At 44.1% G+C, this 15,732-nt stretch overlaps 1 protein-coding gene across 3 annotated transcripts in view; it reads left to right on the top strand.

The window, feature by feature from the left end:
- The window catches only part of FOXN3 (forkhead box N3), a 257,286-nt gene that overhangs the window by 34,390 nt on the left and 207,164 nt on the right, over nt 1-15,732 (top strand). The gene's annotated exons all lie outside the window — the stretch shown is intronic.

Genomic DNA, 15,732 nt, shown 5'->3' with positions numbered 1-15,732 from the left:
CTTCACCACCCGCTGTCCCTGTATCTGTCACGCTGCAGCCTAATCAGCATCACCTGAATCATAAATAACATCAAAGGAAAGGGCTGGTCACTGACAGAAGTTGTGGCTCAAAAGGTGACCCACTCAATCCCATTGTCACCCTTTGACAAGGGTCGAACCCTGAGCTCTGCAGAGAACTGAAATAGGGCCCTCTGCTGGGGGGTGGGGACAGGGCTTGAGATGCCCCTTCTTTCTAAACTGTACCCAGAAGCTGCTGCAGCAGCCAGAGGCTAGGAAGGCACACCTAGATAGAACGGGTGGCCCTTCCTTTTCTTGCCTTGTTGGGTGGGCGGGCCGCAAAGCAGAACTGGTAAGGCAGCATGGTACCCTGGCTAGGAGCCCTTTGGATCTAACTGCTGGGTTTAGTTAGTTCCAGCTCTGCCACTTAGCTGGGGAACTTCTGGCAGGCCAATCTGGCCTGCGTGAGGCCCAGATCCCTCATCTGTACAATGGGGATAATAGTACCTGCCTCAAAGTGCTATTGGCAGACAGAGATGTATAGGATATATGCGGGATTTGTAGGGCCTGAAGCCTATTCAGTTGCGGGGGCGGGCGTGTGTGTGTGTGTGTGTGTGTGTGTGTGTGTGTGTGTGTGTGTGTGTTTTAAGAAAAGAATGTAAAATTACAATAACCTGATAACCTGATATTATTAATAAGCTGTTTCACATATGTCTTTTTTCCCCGCATTTTTAGGGCTGTGTACTCCGATCATTTCTTTATATGACGGTGATTTTGGAATGTCATTTTTTTCTCTAGAGAATAGCTCTCATTTTTCTAGCATGGTTGATTGGGATTTGTTTTTTATTATTGATAATTTAGAAAGAAAGGTTTTTAGTTTCCCAACTGGTTATCGATGATGTGATAAGTTTTTAGGATTATTGTCAAGTTTGGGGAAAACTCAAATTTCTTTCATATATATGAGCTAGAAGGTTTCAGGGCAGTTTAAGTATTTTTATGCAGTGACTAATCTTAAAATACTAAAGAAGTTCATTCGACACGTTTCTGGGGTCTTCCTCAGCGCTGTGGAAGGGGCCTGTGTGAGTTAGGGATGATAAGGTTCAAGCTTCAGTATTTCATGGTAAATTCTCCGGTGAATATGCAAACACATTACCAAATCATATTTGATTCCATTTATCGGTGCTCATCCTTTTAATTTTATACTTTTGAATGACTAAAGAATGTATTCTCATTGACACCAGATATAATCTGAAATTGGTTAAATGTGTGCAATAGTCATTCATTCCTTCAGTATCGTTTAACTCTGATCAACCTGCCTCATATTGATCTTTAGGAGCATTTGATGACATAAAGCAGATAAGACGCAGCTCAATGTCTTCCTGTAGTAACTATTGTTAAAAAACAAAATTCAACCTGAGTATATTTGAAAATCCAATTGGCTTTATTAAACGATTCGTGAATCAGGCAGTACCCCATCTAGCAAATAGAAAGGAGCTTCCAGGAGTCGCACAAAATGAAAGCTTTTTCTAGGCGGAACCTGGGCGGGATTAGAAAGTTACTAGCAGAAGAAAAGAAAAGATTGTTTCAGGCAAGGGCACCTTTCCTTGGAGAAGGCTGGGGTTTTACCCGGCGGATAACCTCCCTAGTGGCAATCCGGAAAATCCAGACTGGTTTGTCACATTCCTGGGAGGAGCTGAAACTTCAAGTAAATTTTGGCTTGCTGTCCTGGGCGCAGGCCACTCCACCTGGGGCCTCTTTCTTTTAAAAATTTCCTCTCCTCTCCTCCCCTCCCCTCCCCTCTTTCCACTACCCTGTACTCAGTAAATATAGCCATATGACTGTCATCACCTCTCCAGCACCCGATCTAGGGCTAGGCACTTGGGAATATAAAGTTGAGACATTGTCTCTCCAGGAGGCCTGCTGGTCGAATTCTGAGACCTAAGTGGGAGTCATGATTTATATCAAGTTCTAAATAGACCTGCCCAACCCCCATTAGCCTTGAATTCTCTACAGTTAATCTCCATTCATGAATTCTCCATCCATTAATAATATGGTCACGTTTACACATTAAACCATACTTTTCAAGTGCTCAATGATCATATTTAATTTCATATTTTACTCCCCAATGTTTCCATTCTTACCAAGTCTGGCCACTATATTTTTCAAAATATGGTTTTCTCTATGTTGTCATGTTAAAGACGACTATGGCAGAAATATTCCCGGACAGACAGTCAAGACGTTGGATCTGCCAATAACTCTGCATGGATATCTATTGGGATGCTTTGGGTTACAAATGACAGAAAAGCCAACTCATTGTCTAAACAACAGAGGAAATGTGTTGGCTGGTACACTGAGTCCTAGCTGGACCTGCCCATTCTTCGATATTAGTGCAATGCCTCTGGAGCAGATGGTGGGGTCAGCCTCACACCAACCCTAGGCTGAGAAATTTGGGATGCTCTTGGGAAGGGAGAGGAGAAGAGACACTAGAGGGGAAACTGCCATCGTGCCTTCTGACATGTGGCCCTAAGACATTTCACTTCTCTGGGCTTGAGTTGCCTCATTAAATTAGGCTTGTATGCCACCATCAGTAAAGTCCTTCCTAAGGGTCACATTTAAGATTTTATTTTCTTTTTTCTCTAATTGGTTTTTGTAATGAAGAAACAAGCCTTTGTTGGCCAGTGCTGTAAAGCTAAGAATGTAATTAGTAAACAAATAGCTCTGTTTAGATCAAGTGATAAGCCAGGGCAGTCAGCCTTAGTACCTTTCTTCCTACCCATGAGTTGTAGATTTTGATCTAGAAAAATGAGCAAATGGAGGCTGTGAGGGAGAAGCTATAAAAAACGGTGTATAAAACCTGCCCTGACTCGATAAGCATATCTTCTGTGCAGCAAACATCACTTGGTTTTTCATTCACAGGAGATCTGGAAGGTCTGGCTGGGCAGGGCTTATTTTTCTTACCACAAACATTAGAGGCTCTGCTATGATGTTGGTGTCACAAAGAAGCCAAGAGACATTTGATTTGGTTTCAGAGGGAGTGGGTATTGGCAGAAGCCAGAGAGTGGCTCTAAATGGCAGTGGAATCAGATCCCTGTGGATAGCTGAGGGCTTCTGAGAATGAAACCACAGACCTCAGCTTCTACTTCATCCCCTCTTTACGGAGCCTCTGGCTAGTCTTGAGATGAGATTCCAAAAGCAGCATCAGGAAAGCTTTCAAGGAAGCATCCGGGGGTGGTTCATGAGGGGGTCAACTCCTCCATCTTGGTGCCAAAACCTATCTGGGAGTACCCTGGATGTGAAAGGTGACATGGGTGCTGGCGGTGGCAGGAAGCTATGGGAGCATATCTTCTCTTCATCTCCAGTGGACAAGGCTGTGTGAAGACTCTGGAGGGCCCATGGGGCATCAGGCTGCCTCAGCACGCGAGTTTTACCCTGCTGTTCAGATGTAAGGGGAAAAAGTTAATCGTATTAGTAGTACAGTCCGTATATTTTCATTGTGGCTGGCTAATTTTTGAACCTATTTATAACGTTGGCAAAAGTTGATCTGTCCCTTGACCTAATTCTTTTGTAATAAAGCTTTTGGGAAATAATTCTAGTGTGGTAGTCGATGGTGTTTTAAAACTGGCAGACAATAACCACCTAACTTTGCCTGCAAAGAGTAAGAGAAATAGTTTGAAAATGGTTTCCAGTCAAACATTTGAGCTGTGGAAGTATTAGCTTGAAGGGAACCATCGGATCTTTATCCCTGTGGCTGTAGGATATTGAAAAATGGTTCATTTGTTGGATTGGGGGAGAGAGGGGGCGAGGATTGGAGAAAGCACATTGTTGTGTGGCTCCTTCTTAGCTGCTTGTTCCTTCTGAGTGTCTCTCCAGATGGGAGATGGGGACAGATTTGGAGTTTCAGACGTGGCCTCTGGAGTTGTTAACTGTCATGAAGGCTGCTCCCCCCGCCCCCCCCGCCGCCCCCGCCATCTTTGTGTTTTATGATTCAGATAGGAGCAGAGTATTTTGTTATTTTGTAAATATGTTTGTCCATTCAGTGAATGGCATCCATTTCTTTGTGAGTATTAAGAGCTAAGTCTGTGAAAACAGAAAGGGTATCAATGGTTAGTGGCCCATTTGAAAAGTGCTATGCAAAAACCAAATCAAACGAACCCCCAAAACTGTGACAAAGAAGCCCAGGAGGTAAATTATAAACAGCAAGTTACACTCTGTGATCTTGGAAATTAGATCTTGGTTCTAGGGTGGACTCTGTGGGCTGAAAGACGTGAGGTCTTAACTTTTCATTTCACCTCTGCCAGAGACCAATTGTTGACTATGGGCAAATGACTTAATTTCTTTAAGCCTCAGGGTCCTCATCTGTGAAAGAGGATGACAGCACCTGTGTCATGGAAAGATAAAATAAATAATGCAGGTAAAGCTCTTGGCATGGTGCTGGCATGCAGAAAGCATTGGAGGGCTTTGTTGTTATGTATGTTTTGTAATTTTTTGGATGACAAATTGTTTCCTCAGTGTTCACCATTTGGACTGACTCTCCTTGGGCCAAACTGATATTATCTTCGATCCTCAGGAAAATTAGGAACAGAGTGATATTAGGATAAGCCAGTTTTCCAACCCATGAAGGGAGAGGCGGACTCTGTCTGACATGTTACCCAGGAAGGACTCATACGTGGCTTGGTTTCAAAGCAGTGTTTTGTCCACACCTTTCCACAGAGAGGTGACAGGAATCTAATTAGTGGAAAGGTGCAGAGCATCTGAGACTTCAACTTTTTTATTTCTTTGGTTGGAATTGGGTTTTTACTTGTTGTTTGATTAAAGAAAAAAAAAAAAACAATGAAACTTCAAGAACTCTTGCACAGAAGACCAAAAGAATCGCAAAGTACTACATACAGAAATGTGGGTAAAAAAAAAAAAAACGTGCCGAACAGGTGAAGACCAACCAGATGGCTGTTGGTATGTGGCAAAGTACTTTGCTATAAATATTGCAGGATTCCTCTTTCTCTACTTAAAAGAAGAATTGCTTTGCATTTCAGACAACAGAAATGGCTGGACAAGCCTTTAGTTCATATGCAAGAAGCTGTGAAAACAATGTGCAAGATTTTCCTTAAATGGAGTTAGAGCTTGGCCCAGTCTCATTTTGAAGTTAGGGCCTTGGTCTTAATTTGCCTTCCATGCATTATTTCTCATATGTTATGCAAGATTCCAGGGCCCAAGACCATTCACTTTTCCCCCTGTAATCTCGAGGTGTGTGCAGGGCACAGCTCAGCCTCAGGCCTTTCTGCTTTCACTTTTGGTTAGTCAGAACCTCCATCTGGCGGTATTTGAACATGAGTATTTTCTGTGGCTTTTCTGTGGCTCCTTTTAAAGTATTCAAAGCAATTTAAAAATACATAATGTTCAGCGATCTGACCAAGAACTAATGTAAGTACTTATTTGGGGGCTATTTTTAAGGGAAAAAATAATCTATTAGACAGATTTGAAATTTGTAACTCTTACCATGTCTTGAAAATAGATTACAAAAAGGTTTGAAAAACATGGGACTACTTCTCCAGTCACAATGCTTTCCGTAGTGGCAGTAGTAGCAAAGTAGCACAGTTTATAAAAACAGAAGAGCTGAAATTCTTTATTTAATATTAAACAGGAAACTGAAAGTTGTCTGCAGCAAATGTGGTGGGTTTTCAGCAAACCTGCTGCTGGCTTTATCTGTGCCGAAAAGCCTAAATGAGACATTTCTCCTTTTATTCTGTTAAGATTGTGAGTTTTCATGAAAATCTTAACCGAAACGTGACCATGGGAAGCAGGTTCTGTATTGTAAGGGTTGAAGCCACACGTTTCCATTCGCACCAAAGGAAATTTGGAAGCAAACTGAAAACCTCTCAAGGAGTAGAAAACGCTCTGCATTTTTGTTTCGCCTTCCTGCAATGCTGTCACTCACCCGACATGTGCGGATGAATATTCTTTCAGAGGACCTGGGCTTAATTTTAAGGTCAGCCTTACAATTTCTAGAGAATATAATTTGCTGCTATTTTTAGAGCATCAGGGTTGCTCGTAATAACTAATGGAAAAAAAAACACAACTCCACAGAAAAATAAATGTGTAACAGCTGTGTCTGCTTAAATTTGATTAAAGGCAGTAAAAAAAAGTAAACGGAAGAATGAATGTGACAATAGACGAGGGAGAGACGAGTATCCCTCTCATTGTGAAGTTTTACAGACGTAACTAGTTTCGCTCAGGAGGCCGCCGTTGTCTGTGTTTAAAGTTTACTTTACTGTTTGTCTTGAGTGGGATCAGTGTTGTAGTGAATAATTTATAGCCAGCATGAATGAGCTCATTAGTCACCTTTTCAGACTTTAAATGAGTTTTGTGGTTGTCATTACTCGGGCCTTCTGTTCAGCCGCCGAGCAAAATGACAGTTTGGCAGTTGGCTGCCTTGTGGGGCAGCCGGCTCCCCTCGGGTCTGCGCTGCTTTTGTATTTTATTGAAATCTTCCCTTTCTATCCCTGTGCTGGTCCTGGGACGTTCACATGGCAAACACCTTTTGTACCCCGAGTTTAAATGAGAAGTTTTGGGGGGATTATACACATATATGTATATAAACAAACATCTTTCACTTGCGTCTGCCAGAGAGAATGAAATAGATAGAGTGAGCTTTCTCCAGCGACCACTGTGTATTATTCCCTTTGTGCTCAGTTTGATATTCAGGTTATTCCAACGCGGCAAGCTGGGGGTCCCTTGTGGAGCTGCTGAGCAGGGCTCTCACAGGGAGGCAGGCATTTTGGGCAAGGGGATGTCCCTGGAGTCTGGAGGGAGGAGGGTGTTTCAGAGTGGGCTTGCATTGTTACAGTCTGTCCTGAACTTCACTATGACGTGAGTGTGTGTGTGGATGAAGAAGCCTGACTCACATTTCTGCTGGGTCAGGTTTCCAGGCCATAGAGAGAAAAACACATTTTTCCTACAAAGGGGTCGACAGATGACCGTTCAAGAGGACCCCAGCCGACGCGGGGGTCCAGATCATTAGGAATGGTCAGCCTTCGTCCCCATCTCTGCATCTTCCCAGTCCAAATCATTAAGACACAGCGAACTGTTGCAGCTGCCTGCTTGCCATGCCCCTGGAGGCTTGCCTGGGGGGCCTATAGGTGGGGAAGAGGAGGCTGGACGGCCGCTAGCAGGTGGGATTTCTTTGGAGCGATGTCATGAGGTTCATCCCACCCTTTGAACCTGGCCTGGGCAGTCTCTGGACAGCTCTTAACCTCCACTCACTGGGACTGGACTCCATCCCGAAGTCCAGGACACTGTGGTGTGCCTACCTCGGCCTCGGGGGGCGGGGGGCCTCTGCTGGACTCATGGTGTATGGGTGCTCGCTCGGGGTGCCTCAGCCAACCTGCTGGACCCCTGTCCTAAAGGCTCTTTGACGTTTGCTATGAGCAACAGGCAGTACAGGCTGCAATCACCAACGCGGGCAGCACCCCCTTCCAGGATCCATGTTGTTCGACAGCTGGCCGAGCACTGTGTGAGCCATGGAGAAAAGATGCTCAGTATTCCTCTTAAAAAGGACATCTGGTTGTTTGGGGGGCAAATCTTTAAGGCCAGTCAGAGTCACATGTCTGAGTACAGAGAAATGAGGTGCTGTTGATTGCACCCACAGAAAGACAGCAATCCATTTGGCTACTCCCTTTCCAGTCCCCACTCCTATGAGAGAGTGCTCACATGCGCTGAGGCCTGCACCTGAATCATGGCATTAAAGGCGCAAGAGATGCGATTTTGGAAGGAGTGGGATTTCAAGACAAAAGAGTTGGTGAATTTCACTGTCCAGTAGAGGGTCAAAGACCTCAGGTTTGCCTGTCGTTATAAGTTGAATAAGTTAGTAATCTCTCCAAAAGAACTTTGTACAGCAGGGAACTACATTGGTAATATGTACTGTTTAATCTATGTACCGTTTCCCAGAGAGTTCATCAAATTTGGAGCTTTTATTTGTTTTAAAAAGAGTCTTAAGGAGGAGAATTGATTGTTTTCTTTCGCATCTCTCTGAAAAAAGAAAGATGAGAGAAGTTATTTCTTGGCATGGTTGACTTTGGCAGACCTAGTCACTGAAACCCATGAGACTGTGGTACTTGATGTACTCGCTAGAGAGAAGAAAACAATAAAAGCTCTTAAAAACTTTGGAGGAGGAAGAGGTTGATGATTCTACTTTTCTTTGACTAATCTGTGTAGTTATTACATACTGGCTTGAGAGAGGAATTAAAAGCAGCAATTTTTTTTTTTCTGTTAAGCAATCCATACTTTTGATTACCACCAGGCCACATGCTGTGAGCAGCAGAAAAGTACAAGGCGGGGTCCTTGCCTCTCAAGGCACTTAAAATCGGTTTTCATGCGCAATATCTACTTGATTTATTTTTTTATTAGAAAGGTATACTATACCATATTGATTATGACATAGAAGCCGAACTTCGTTTTTTTGTTTGTTTGTTTGTTTTGCAAGTACTGCCTTTCATTCGGAAGGAAAAGTCCTCTTTTCCTTCCTCCTCCTTTATTTCCTGGTCCCAATTTTTCTTCTATGGAACTCCACTGCTCCTGTCCATGCTCTTGAACCCCAAGAAGTTCTTTGAGAAGTCAGATGCTCTGGATTGATCTGAAGCTTCCCTTGATTGCTATCTGGAATATGGCTCCAAACTCTAGAGTAAGATATGTGGACTCAAATCCCAGCCCCATCACTTACCAGCTGTGTGACCTTGGCAGGTGGCTAAACCTCTCTGTGCCTCGGGTTCCTCATTTATAAGACTGGCATAATAATAGTACCTATATCACACAGTTAATATGAGGCCGAAACGACTATTTGCAAAGCCTTAGAATACTGTCTGGTACTGAGTGCTATTTAACCGTTTGTTAAATACAGTTGATCTTCTTTAGTTACAGATTCCATATTTGCAAATTTGCACAATTGCTTAAATTTATCTTAAACCCAAATCCATGCTCCTGGGGCTTCCACGGTCATGTGGATGTTACGTAGAGCGACAAAAATTCGCGTTGCCCAATGCACACATTCCTGGCTGAGATTGAGCAAAGCAATGAATCTGCCTTCTGGTTTCAGCACCGATTCTATAAGCACGTGTCCTTTCCGTGGTCTATTTAGTGCCACATTTTTTTGTGTGCTTTTGGTTGGTGATTTTGCTGTTTAAAATGGCGCCCAGTCGCAGTGCTGAAGTGTCGTTTAAGTGTTCTAAGCTCACAAAGGCTGATTGCCTTGTGGGGAAAACACATGTGTTAGTTAAGCTTTGTTCAGACATGAGTTACAGTGCTGTTGGCTGTGAGGTCGATGTTAATGAATCAACAACATATATTAAAGAAGGTGTCTTTAAAAGGAGACACAGAGGAAATAAGGTTATGTTTTGATCAGTTAATGAAAATGTTATGACTAGCACCGTTAGGAACCTAACCCTGTACTTCCTCTAGGAGCACTGATTCGGTGTTTGCTAAATTTGTTGTTTGTGGAGACTTCGACAGAACACAACTACCTCGAATAACAAAGACTTGACTGTAGATGCATGGAGTCCAAGAGCTCAGAGTGGCAGCTTCTTCAAGGCCCCCTCCTGACTGCAGGGAACAGCCCTGGGAAGACAGGAGAAGCAAAAATAGTTCTGGCCACGTGGAGTGCCTCAGCTGGGTGCAGATTTTCTATCGTGTTTTGAAAAAAGATAACATGAACCATATTTGGTCTCTTACACGTGAAAGTTGTCAGAGAAGAACAATCTGGAAATAGAGAGTAGATGTTCCCTCTCTCCCACAAATTCTTAACTGAAGTATTTCGCCTTCTCTTTGAACACACACAAGTTTGTAGAGAAAGTTTGATACTCAAAAGCTGTAACTTGATAGACTTCATACAACCAGACAATAGAGCCCAGAGTGTAGGGTAGAGTGTTGGTTATACTCAGCAGTTCTCCTGTTTGCTGGGAGCATCAGCCTTTTCAGAAAGGCATCACTTTGTCTCTTCTGATTGAAAAGATCGCAAAATACTTCCATTTGGTGGAAAGCTTCTGACGACATATTTATTCTCTCCTAAACTTTTACTTTGAAAAATGTTCGCAAATCGTTTCACACCTACAGTATCTGAGAATGTGAAAGTAATTCAGAAAAAGGGAACCTTCACTTAGAAAATGCAAATGACAGGGGACAAAGGGAACCTGGGGCACTGTGGCCCACATGATGCAATCATATGCCTCTAGCCTCTTCTTTCAGCAATTCCCAGGTTTCCAGGAGGTTAAACTATGTCCTACAAACACCCTCCTGAGTCCATTGTCGCATATTTCAGTGCATTCCGTACATACTGAGTGTCTTCTGTGTCAGGCACTGGGGTAAGTGCTAAGTGTACAAGGCTGAATAAAATAGGCTTGAGTTCTGCTTTCGTGGAGCTTAATGTCTCCTGGGGGTAGGCAGTCTGATGGCTGAAGTTAACTAGGATAAATTAATTCCTAGAAATTGGAAATTTAGGGTCCATGGCTATGCTGTTTTAAGCTTTAATTCATTTTGTCAGATGACCCTCTTGAATAGTTGTACCAAGTCCCACTGGTCCCAATACCACACTGACGTTGGCATGGTTGTTCTTTTTAAGTCTGTGCCAGTCTGATAGATGAAATGAGATATCATAATTGCAATTTGCATCTCTGTTTTTGCTGAAGTTGAGCATCTTTTCATGGGTATATTGCCATTTTTGTTCTTCTTTCGTGAATTTGCCCTTTTATCATTAGGGTGATAATTTTTTTTTTCCTCGTTGAGTTTGTCAGGGTTATAAATTTAAAATACTAACCCTTTTTCATATGCATGGCAACTATTTCCTCATTTTTTGTTGATTTGATTGATGACCTCTGGTACTCCACACAAATTTAAATTGTTATACAGTCAAATATGTCAACAATTTTCCCTTTGATTCATTTATTTATCAAAAATAGTGCTAAGTGCCAGGGCACTATTATATCTTTTTTTACAAATATCACTTCATTTAATCTTCCATCACAATCCTATGAAGTGGGTATTGCTATTAATCCCCTTCCCCCTTTTTAAGATGAGAAAAGTAGGTAGAGTGAAGTAAGTTGAGTACCTTGACTAAGGTTACACAGCTATTAAGTGGTAGAGAATGTGAACCCCAGGTCCCGATCCTAGCCACTTTGCCATGCCGCCTCTGGCTGTGGTGGCAGGCTCTGTGTGTTGTTTTTTTTTGTAGTTGATTTGTAAATGCTCACCGAATCGCTCCAATCCTTGAGGGTAAGTGCCAGGTCTTTTATTTCTCCTGGTTCTTTCCTAGTCCCTTCCACTTGGTAACTGGGCATAGAGTAGCTAGATGCTTAATAAATACTTGTTGACTGAATGACTTGACTAAATCTGGATTCTGGATCATCAGCTCACACTTGTGTTTATGCTCAAAGAGGAGTTGACAGGTTCTATATTTCCATTTTGCCTCCAGCAGGCAACTTGGTGAGCTCAGGTTTGGCTAGGGCACCTGAGCTAATACACTTCGCCGGTTCCGCTGTACTTTCTCTTCCCACACACCCTTCTTTCCCTCTTCAGATAAACTTCCTGACTCTATTCCCTGCTGGAGAAATTCTAATAAACCTTTTCCCAGGTGCCACCCTTCAGAACCTGTCATATAAACACCAAGAATGCACAAGAGGAAAACCCCAAGAGAGGATGGCCAGAAAGTCCAAATGATGCTTGCCCAAGTCTTGAAACTCACCCAGAGATGGAGTCTCTTCCAGCAGTGGTGCTGGTCCCTCTTTCTTCTACACTGAAGGGAGGGAAGTGAGCGGCTTTTTTTTTTTTTTTTTTTATCACCACAAAGAGCATTCTCATGTTATCTCAAAGAGACTCTTAGTCAACCTATGATTAAGGTGTTATTTTTGACTATAATCTCTCCCTTTCTTCTCATATTCAATCATCGGACAGATTCTCTTGGTTCTTCCTTTGAAGGCTCTTGTGAATTCATTTTTTCCAGTTTCACTGACTATTTTCTACTTCAGTGGGTCTCAAAGTGTGGTCTTCCGATGAGCAGAGGCAGCCATCATCTTGGACCTTGTTAGAGACGTGAATTCTCAGGCCCCAGCCCAGAACTACTGAATCAGAAACTCTGGAGTGGGGACCGGCAAGCTGAGTTTTAATAAGCCCTACAGGTAAATTCTGACGCACGAGTTTGAGAAACCCTGTTCTAACTCCCCCCTTTTATTATTAGAACACTATAAATTATAAATGTAATAGATGCTCATTGTAGAAACTTGGAAAATGTAGATGAGAATGAAAGAAGCAGACAAAAAAATTACCCCATGACTCTACCACTCGGAGGGAACCACTATTTTAATATTTTAGCATTTTTCTAATTAAAAAATGTATTAAAATAATCTTGATTCTCTTTCGGATTACTGCAACGCTCTCTGAGTGGTTCTGCCTGTTTTGGGTCTGCTGTTTTCTCTTTTCCGCTCCCCAAATTCATTCTGGATCCACAATCTCCTCTTCCCCCTCCCCCACCCCTCCTCCTTTTTCTTCTCCAAATTGAGATATACTCGACATACAACATGTAAGGTGTACAACGTATTGATTTGATAGATTTATATTGCAATGTGGTTACCATCATCATGTCACATAATTACCATTTTTTTCTAGTATTGGGAACAATTAAGATTAGTACTTAGCAAGTTTAATGTTCATAATAGTCTTGCTGTCTATAATCACTGTATTGTGTGTATTAGGTCTCCAGGAGTTATGCAAGCCATTCTTCTTTTTAAGCATATTTCTGATAGTACAGTGTCTTGGACTCAAAAATATTCAGTGGTTCCTCTTGTCCTCCGTATCAGTGCATGCAAACTGCTCACCTAAGCATTTAGGGAGTTTTGTGATGTGTTTCCACTGTTATCCACTAATAAACATGATCCATAAGGAACAAAATTCTGTATCTCTGGTGCCTAACACAGTTCCATGTACGTAGTAGGCATTAGGGAAATATTTGTTCAATGAACAAATGCATCTTCTAATATAATCAAGTTTGCATCTGTTAAATCTGTATGTGCCATTCATTTCTCCTACCTGGAAAAGCAGGTCATGCTATGTGGTACCTTCTCAGAATGCACATGCCTGGGACCCATCCTAGGAGATTCTGATCCCTTGGGTGTGGTGTCCTGGGAATCCCTAGTAGAGAAGCTCAGGTCCAGAGCCCCATTTCTACAGGTCAAACTTCCACCCATCTTTATTAGCTATCCTCCATCCAAAGTCATCTTCCCTCCCTTCCCTGGTCCTATTGTATCAGATGGTTCCACCATGCCCCCTGCCTTAGCTCTTAGGATGGGATGGGCAAAAAGGGAGGAGTCACCTGACTCAGGCTAAGCCAATCAGATGATTTCCCTGAGAATTTGAACTACTAGTGGAAGACTGAGGCAGTCAGAAGGTGGCAGGTGCTCCTGCTCCTAGATACTTATGTGCTCTTGGCCCCATGCCCAGATGGGGCTGCAAAATGGTCCCATCAGGTCCCCAGTCCACAGTGAGTTCTGGGGCACCCATAGGATTCTGCTGTCAAATGTGTTTTTTAACAGTGTCACTTGTTTCTTTGAAACTTCTCAGGGTCTAAGGCACAAGGGTATTCTTTGAAAAATTTAAGAGGGGAATTGAGAATGACGTTGTTCCTAAGTGAATTTGGCCTCTGTACCCTTTTGTCAGGGAGCATGTCCCAGAGTCATGGTTCTGTGGAATTATAAGGTGAAAAAGCCAAACTAAGCCCTCCTTTGGCTTTCGGGAATGTCTTGATCCCCCATTTCAGACAGAGAGGCAGACATGTGGACTCTGCTCTCTACATCAGGCAGGGCTGGTCCATCACTTCAGGCTGATACCTTCCCTCATCTCCTGCCACACTTGTAATGGGAAAGGGAAATTAAGAAATACACTTGAGATTGGAAGAAACCAAAAAACTGTCAGAGGTAAAGAGAGGTGAGCTAATAAAAGGCAGCTTACCTCACCTTTATACTCCACCCGCTGCTTATGGCTCTTCCAGGCCCCAGACTTGCTCATCTTTAACTTTTTGTTCTAGGATGGCTTGTTCAGACACCAGAGCCTAATAGCTTACGCTGAGAGTTTTAAGAATGACATATTCTATGTGCAGTAACCTTCAGCTCACATCCTCATGTTTTGCACTCTGAGGAAGAATGAAAGTGCTGGGGTGAAAATAACATGCCACCTCTACTTAATGTAAAGAGATTTCTAGCTATGGTGTGAGTGTGGCTAGGGATGGGAGGGCTGGTAACTGATGGAAGGGGTCTATTCCTCACCCAGCCAGTAAGGTGCTGGGTCAAAGGTCTCTCACCTTGGTTCCTTTGATGGGAGATTGGAGCACTCTCAGCTGATATGCTGATGAGGGGCGGGACATGCACTGGACCAAGCTCCTGTCCTGGCTTTGTTACCAGTTCTGACTTCAGAGATGATCTGGTTTATTTCTCTTACCTCACACCTTTTGCTTAGTGGCTTAGGGAAGGTCACATCAAGTGCTCAGTAATTAATGGGGTGGTGCTGGATGACCTCAGGCTGCTCCTGGGCCTCCACCTCTGAATCATCTCCTGGTTGGGATTTGCCATAGAACTGGTAAGTAGTGAGGCCTGTGGTGACCTTGCTTGGGACTTGCCACCCACCATCTTGAAGCTTTGTTAAAGGGAATGACTCTTAGATCCATTGGGGTTCCTTACTTTTTGAAATTAAAAAAAAAAAAAAAATTCAGACATCTGGGGGATTTTTCTCCCTCTTTGGCTAGGTACTGCAAGCTAGAGGAGTTTCTGAGGGAGATCACGCCTGCCTGGCCTTCTTAATTGGTTTTTCTACAGTTTTCAGATAGCTCAAAATAGCCTGTCCACTGGCTCAGGTGGGTTCAGGTAGGGGTGGGAAGAGTGACCTGGACTTCTCTTCTGTAGAGGAACCTACTGCTTTGGCTACCTGGGAGTGCTGTGCAATCATATTTTTTTATTTATGTCACCACCAGGGTGTCCTGTTGGACTCTCCTTTCATCCTCTCCAAAGGCAGCTGCTTGGTGTGGCTCTAGCAGTGGGTGGCCGTTCTTTGGAGGAGCCTAGACTTGGAGTGGTAGCTGTACCGTTTGCCGGGTGGCCCTGCGAATTCAAAATGTGAAGGAGACGACTCTTGTTTTCCCTAGAGGGTTAGAAGTGGGTTGGGGCGCTGAGCACAACGCACGGGAGAGGCCCCAGCGGCGTGGCCTTTAGGACGGGCTTCTTACTCTAATCTGTAATGGCCACCCTCCCTCCCTTGTCAGACAGGCGCCAGCAGACGACAGGAGCAGCAGCCACCTGGGCCAGAGTCTGTGGTGCCTTTGTGCCTTTCCTCCCGGGGCACGAGGTGGGCACTGGAGGAGGGCTGGGTACGGCCCTGGGAGTCCCGTCGTGATTGGGGAGAAATGGAACCTTTTCTCCCCCTCGCCCGCATCGTATCGTGATTCTTTACATTATTTACTTTCGAGCCATGTAAGGCATGCGGATGGGGTAGCTCGTTCCGGCGACACGTTGCCAGCGGCGCAGCGCCGGCCGGGCCCGCGTGGCCGGAGCCCGGGGAAGAGACAGGCCGCACGCCTCTTGCCCCCCCACTCCCAGTGTCGCCGCGCACGGTCGTGGCCGTCCCGGGTCGCGGGCCCCGGAGCTCGCCACCCCCGCCCCGCGGTACCGCAGGAGGCGAGTCCTTGTGGCCCAGCCCGGCTTCAGCCCCGGGGGC

This window comes from Pteropus alecto, unplaced genomic scaffold (assembly GCF_000325575.1).
Source record: "Pteropus alecto unplaced genomic scaffold, ASM32557v1 scaffold8, whole genome shotgun sequence".
Taxonomy (NCBI): Eukaryota; Metazoa; Chordata; class Mammalia; order Chiroptera; family Pteropodidae; genus Pteropus; species Pteropus alecto.
The sequence above is the reverse complement of the archived record's forward strand: the minus strand, read 5'-3'. Positions and strand labels throughout refer to the sequence as shown.